This window comes from Microchirus variegatus (genome assembly GCF_963457635.1).
Source record: "Microchirus variegatus genome assembly, chromosome: 2".
NCBI classification, from domain to species: Eukaryota; Metazoa; Chordata; class Actinopteri; order Pleuronectiformes; family Soleidae; genus Microchirus; species Microchirus variegatus.
In genome coordinates this window covers 40011072-40018748 of record NC_139803.1, presented here as the reverse complement: position 1 = coordinate 40018748, position 7677 = coordinate 40011072, and positions in this window count along the sequence as shown.

The following is a 7677-nucleotide window of genomic DNA, read 5'->3' as shown; positions in this document are numbered from 1 at the left end:
GTGACAGCTCAGTCTGTTCTAATAACAGCGAAACATTGTTTCCATTCAGACAGACAGCCTCCACTGTAAAGACACAGCACACACACATACACACACACACACACACACACACACACACACACACACACACACACACACACACACACACACACACACACACACACACACACACACACACACACACACACACACATGCCATGACATCACAGGAGGCGGGGCTCTGACTCAAAGATGTCATTTGTTAACCGAAATATTAAAGTGTATGTCCAGATTAACTAAAGTGACTTGTCCACACTTCCTGTTAATCCCTAAAACAAACAACAACCACCTGCGGCACATGCACACACTCATAGATACAGACGCACAAATCCTGAGTCACACTGCAGACGTCCAGCAGACCAATCGATCTCATTCGTCTTTCGCCGGATAACGAGGTTTACAACTTTTTGTTTCCATCCATCTTTCCTTCATTTATCACAGACAGCTGTCTCCTGTTTTCTGGAGCTCATTAGAGGTCTGTGATTGAATCAGAAAAACCACCAAACCACCAGTGTGTGTGTGTGTGTGTGTGTGTGTGTGTGTGTGTGTGTGTGTGTGTGTGTGTGTGTGTGTGTGTGTGTGCAGGGGTGAAAGATACGGTGGCCCTGGAGTGCCAAACACAACAGCATTTAGAAGAAAACACAAACAAGTGCTAATGTGCTACATTTTCTTAATGTTATGATGCTTTTTTTTCTTAATGTTTTAGTGCTTTGTTAATATTGTTGTGTTTGGCCCTCAAGGGCCACCGTAGGAAGATGCTCTTGAAAGGCTGTAAGGTCAAATTCACTTGTGAGGACTAAACCATTCAGAGGAAATATAAGGGTCATCTCGTCTTTACAGGGTTCAAAAGGTGATGTTGTTTACATAGATTGTGTATGACACACACTTATAAAAAATAAATATATATATATACATACATGTATATCACCGTAGCAACAAAGCAAAATTACAGTAAAATTATAATGTACAAAGTCTAAGAAATAAACAATATGGAGTATTTAATACATAGGGAAGCACATTTTTATACAGAAATGGAAAATAAATTGTTGACTCTATTTTCTAATTCTAGTTTAGACTTAAAATACATCTTTTTAAACAGAGCAGCAGCTTTAGGGTTTTAGTTGTGATGATAATTTACCTTAATATGAAGTGAACCAGCTTTACAAGATAGAAACACAGAGATTAAACCAAGTTATCGTGACAACAGGAAGTTATGTGTAGCTTCATTCCATGTCATGCCTGATCAAAAAAGCCTGTAGCGACAAAAGCACCTAAGAAAATGTCAATTTTATTGTTTTGAATGTTGTATAAATGAGGATAGTGTTCATTTCTCATGGTTAAACCTTTTTTCTGCAAAGTCATTGTTTAGCATTCTCCTCCCTCCTCCTTATAAGTTTTAAAAACAAGGATGGACACTGATTTCCTGGGTAAACGGCATCATTTAGTGAATAAAGCAGTAGCATATCATCACCTCACTCTTGCCCCTGATCGAATAAAGTGTAAATGTTTCTCCTACATTAACTGTGTCACTGAGCAAAAAGTCATAGCTGTGAGTATATTTAACTTTTTTTGACACAGATTTGAAAATTAAAAAAAAAAAAAAAAAACATTTCACTGACAGCTGCTTGAGCAGAACTCAAGGAATCATGGCCGTCCTGTTTCTCATGGTCAAGGCCAAAACGGCAGATGTTAACTCTCTGAGAGTAGGAGGAGGAGGAGGAGGAGGAGGAACGACCCCCTCTCTGAATATGGAGTAAGATGCTGAGATCTGAGGACATTTCCCCCAGAAATACTAAATTTCCCATTGGCAAAACCTGTTTTTTTACTATTTAATTTGATAAAACTCTATCTGAAAGAGTAATTTTTGCACACAATGCCCTTCCAAATAAACACCTTGCATGGTAGTAAGCTCATCATGGAGATGTTCTCATTGTGAAGCTCTTCATCCACACTCTCTCTTCCTCGTGACCTTTTAAGGCTACGACAAAAAACCAAAACGACGCCCTCTCGCCCCTCTTTTTTGTCTGCTGCTCTGGAGGTCACCCAAAGGGCCAGACCATGTCACCGCCCTTAACCGGCTTAACCAATCGGCGAAAACCCCCTCGCTCCCCTGCATCCACTGTGACAAATCAAACCACCACCAACCCCCCCCCCCCATATAAGACGAGCTAGAATAATATAACACCCTCCTCCCCCCGTGACGCAGAAGCACCTTGACGTTATTGTTGCTCCAGTCTCCAGATATTACAAAATAAAAGCGTCTAAACGTTGTCGCGCGTTGACAAGTGGACGAGTGTCCCTGACGCACAGACACATTTCCTGTGGCGAGTGAGATGTGACACTCGAGAGTCTGTGTGTGTGTGTGTGTGAAGAACTCTGATGCCATCTGACACAGAATATGCAAGGGGATTCAATTACGAACTCAGCGGTGGCCTTCGTTTTCAAGCTGAATTTAAATTTAGCTGCATAAAACATAGCTAACGCATTAACGGCAGTTTACGGCGTCAACGTACACGCAAACATGGCGTCATGTGCGTCTTTTTCAGGTCAGTTAACACGTTAGCAGCAGTTAACGGCGTTAATGCACATTAGCGCATGGCGCTTTTCCATGACAACTGACCAGAAAAAGACGCGCGTGACACCATGTTTACGTGCCACGGCACCGGAGTCCAGGCACCGTTTACCAGTTAGCTCCATCAGCTCCGCGTTAACTCCTTTAGGGCCGGTTATCGCGCCTACAGTCGAACTGGAGCGGTCTGTCATATTTGCGTGACTCCCGATTTTGTTAAAATGAGCTACGCTAAACTTTAAAAACACACAGAGGCACACATACGCAGTACACAGGTACGCTGGTTATTTGTAGCGCTGCTCTTTTCGTTCAATAAACAGACCGCTCCAATTCAACCGTAGGCGCGCTAATGGCGCTAAAGATGCTAAAGGAGCTAACACAGCTAACGGAGTTAACTGGTAATCCGTGCCTGGACTCCGGTGCTGCGGCACGTAAACATGCAGTCATGCGCATCGTTTTTCCGGTCAGTCGTCATGGAAACGTGTCATTGCGCTAACGTTGACGCCGTTAACCGCCGTTACTGTCGGTGAACAGAATCTGAGGTACTGTCCTTTATACACCTCAAAGTGCATCAAATCAAAAAAAGGTAGCATAATATTAGCATAACAGCATTAGTAGTTTTGCTAAAATAAGATCAATATTTGTCACATGTGACCCACGCGTGGTCAATGCTAGCATCGGAATATATGTGAGCTCTCTGGCTTCTGTTGGGACCACGAAGACGTTGCCTCTGGGCCACATGTGGCCCACGGGCCTCCATTTGAACATGCTAGTACTCGTGTATCACCACTCCACACACACACATCTGCAGTGAATTAACACAGTTTTTCACCTTGTGTTATTATCTAATCATCGGGATATTGTGTTGGCAACATGCTTACATTCCTCTCATGTCAATAAAGTCTGTTTTCATAATAGTTTTCTATAGTTCAGTGATTCCCTGGACATGGATGACCTGACCTGAGACGAATTCAACCCAATTTCTCCAATTTGTCATAGTTAATGATGTGGCTGTGCCATATTTTGTGTTGCATGCATGACTGAGGTTTCTAAAGTTGCTCACTGTACCAAACCCCACAGAGAAAATCAGTGTTTTTAGCTCACAGTGGACACAGGAGCTGCCGGTCCAGAACCACCTCCTCTGGTTATATATGTGTCACTTGGTTTAATCCGAATAAAGGATTTCACACTGAGGTCACAAAATAACACAGAAGAATTTAGAAATAGAGGAGGCAGTGGATTAGAAACGTTTGTGTGCCTTGATGGCAAAAACGCTGATTTTCTCTATGGACCTTGGTGTGAGGAGTTAGTAGTTGATAAAAACTTAACCCTTTAAAGGTACAACTCAACCATTTGGTCGACCACACTTTATATCTCATTGAAAAATGCATCAAGCTGAACTCACTAACACCAAATTAATGTGATTTCTGAATGTAGTACCTTATGAGGTAACGCTTTCTTTTACAGTCCCCTAATTACCTGGTATTTAGCTGGTAAATTCATGGTAACACTAAAGTGTTGCTAGGTAATTACCAAGGGTAATAAGATAAGTAAATACAGTGAAACCGTTGCCAAAATACTGGGTAATGCACGGTAATGTACTCGGTAAGTAAAGTAAAACTGTACTGTAAAAGAAAGCCAAGCTTGTTTCCATGTAATTACACACATTTTTAGGGTTAGGTTTGTTAGATTACCCCTTGGGTAAATAGCTAGTAATTAGGGGACTGTAGGTACCTGCTTATTACCAGTTTATAACCCAATAATACACTTACATTTACCATAGTTTTGCCATAGTTTAGCTGTACATACCTTCTTATTAACAGCAGTAATAACACGCTATAATTAACTATATAGTTACCAGGTAAATGCCCAGTATTTTGGCAACAGTTTCACTGTATTTACTTTCTTATTACCATTGGTAATTACCTAGTAACACTTTGGTGTTACCATGAATTTACCAGGTAAATACCTGGTAATTAGGGGACTGTAAAAGAAAGCGTTACCCTTTATGACTTATGCAAACCAGGTTTATTATGAACAGACCGTTTGGTAGAGGCCTGTATCTGAAAATGCTGTAGGGTCTAATTTAAAATTTAAATTAGAATAAAAAAATATTGATTGTTGTTATTGTTATCATAAATTACATAAAATAAAATAATAAAAAATGCAAATAAATAATGTTTCCTTTGCTTTTTTCTTGGTGCGTACCTTAAAGGGTTAACGTAACCTTCATTTAACTTCATCAAACCTAATATTTTTTATGTTATGACTTGTTTTTGTTGCCCATAATATCCATGTAAAACAGATTTAAATGTCAGTCCTTCAAAATAAAACTCCCTCTTTTTTGTTGAAGGTGGAGAAGCAGAGCGTGACTGTGCGCGAGGGTGTGTGTGCGCGCGAGGGTGTGTGCGCGAGAGAGAGAGAGAGAGAGAGAGAGAGAGAGAGAGAGAGAGAGAGAGAGAGAGAGAGAGAGAGCGTGCGGAACGTCATCTGCTCGGACTGGACCATCGGACTGTAAACATACTAGCACCGTCCGGAGCAAGGAGGGACAGTGGCTCCTCTGTGTAGCCGGACAGAGAGTCACTGTGCTCGGACTGGAAACCATAACCGTCACCGGTCCTCTCTCTGGAGCAGCAGCAGCGGCGGCAACGGCAGCGGCGGCGGCGGGGTTGAATGTTGGAGGACACCGCGCAAAGTGACACCAGGGACCGGTTGTTTGTGACTGAGTGACGGTTCAAGGGAACATGGCTTCGTCTCCGGTTCCCCCAGCATCACTCGAGGGAGGGACACCTTCACCCACGGGGAACGAGGAGATCTCTACAACCAGACAGGTACATACACACGTCTGTCTATTCCCCCCCATACACCATGCACGCCGGATTTCATTTAAAAACGTATACATTTAGAAGTTAATCGGACATTATGCAGAGTACCGTGCATGCGAGAGCATGCATGTAACATACCGTCTGACTCAGCAGACACTTGTCTTTAATTCGGCATTCATGCCACACACATGGCACACATGTACACACGCCCTGTGACCCCTTGTAATCCATGCAGCGCCGAATCCCCTATTAAAACATGTCAATTTAACAGTCACACGGGGCATATGCATAGGCACCTGCGTGCACTAGCATGATGTTGCACATGATTTGACTCAGCACATGCTGCTCTTTAATTCGGCATCTATTCAACACTGAAACCAGCACATGGTTGGGAATAAATTCAATCCCAGTATTTCATTTTGCACAAAAAATTGTGATTTAAAGAGGAATAAGCAGCATATATAAGTTCGTACTCTATCAAAACAAGTGCCAAAAGGTTAATTTACTTTTTCACAGTGGCATCTGAATATGCATGAGTCATGCTCTGTCTCATTAAAGGATCCTTGACTGTGATTGAATCAGATTTGGAGTGTGGTTGTGACGTAGCAGTGCTGGGTCATAGTTTGTCCCGTGAAGAATCAGCAGGTTATGATCTGACTGGTGGAGGAAGGCGTTTCCCCCTGAATGTGTGTGTGTGTGTGTGTCACAAATCACTGCACCAAGAAGTTGTCTTTACTGCTTAATCCATCCCAGTTCACCGTGGGCCAGCGATGATGTAAACGCACTGTTATTGTGTGTGACCCACCCAGATCTACCAAACTGCATCATTGTGTTTTGTGCTTTCTGTAAAGATAGTGCATAAGTGCATGTGCATTTAGGAATGATGACATGTTGACAGATTGTAAAGGCACAGGTGTCAATTAGATCAGATTAATAATGGCCCCTGTTTCCATTTAGCTTCCTCTGTTTCAGCCTCAGTGTCAACACCGCCGTCCCCGATGTAAATCACTAACACCTGTGCTGTTCCTGTTGGGACATGTCCGCGACGTAGAAGAAGGCCTATTGTTTACAACACGTCTCCATGGTGAAGCTGTTTACAGCTTTTACAACAGGTGAACAGCGGCGTCCGTGTCAGCACTGATGTTCTAATGCGTGCACGTGGTCGGGAGTGACAGGAATTCACGAGTAGACGCCAGATATGAGTTGATATGAAGCTGCAGTTTGATTTTTTTTTGGCAATTTCAGTGTCTAAAAAGTCACAATTATACCAAAATTATTGTAATTCATGATACTATCACACAATTTTGCTAATTCTTCTGAAAATGCACTTAAAATTGCTATGAAATCTATATTTTGGTCGTAAAAATTTAGTAAAATTACTCAGATAATGGAAATTGCACCTAAAATTGCTGTAAAATCAATATTTTGGTTGGAAAAATCACATTGTATATGTATTTTAGGGCAACTTAAATCCTTTTTTAAGAAATCTTAAATAAGATCTGCCTAAATGCACTTAAAATTGCTATGAAATCAATATTTTGGTTGGAAAAATGTAATAAAATTACCCAGATAATAGAAATTGCACTTAAAATTGCTGTAAAATCAATATTTTGGTTGGGAAAATGTAATAAAATTACCCAGATAATGGAAATTCAGTATCTTAATATGTGGTAAAATCATGATATAAAGGTCACGATGCAATACACAATTATTTTGAATAATAACCTTTAGTGCTGCCACCTACTGGCTTTATTCCTCAGTGTTTCGAAAACCTTTTTCCCTTGAAGAGCCCCCCTTGCTCATGTCACAGACAAATTATATTATATATATATTATATATATTAGATCTTATTATTAACCTCACACAGAGCAGACAGCTTGGGAACCATGGCCTTAGGTGACTTTTTCTGTCTCAAGACTACCAGCACAGCATTTGCGTTTGCACGTCAACAAAGAAATTGAATACACACTATTGCAGTTGTGTTTTCATTATTTTTCATGATCCCCTGGATTTAATGGACTGTGTTGGTCTTTCACGATGGACTAAAATGTGAAGCGAAAGAAGTGGAGCGTTATGGACCCCTTGGTGGCAGTAAAAGATCCAGATCTCATCTCCTGTTTAAACCGTTACGGTTAAACGCTCGTAATTTGTCGAGGTTGTGATGATGGTGATGGAGATAGAGGAGGAGCTGATGAGACCAGGTCTGCTCCTGCAGTAGAGGCCATCTGTCCGCTTGTCTTTCCT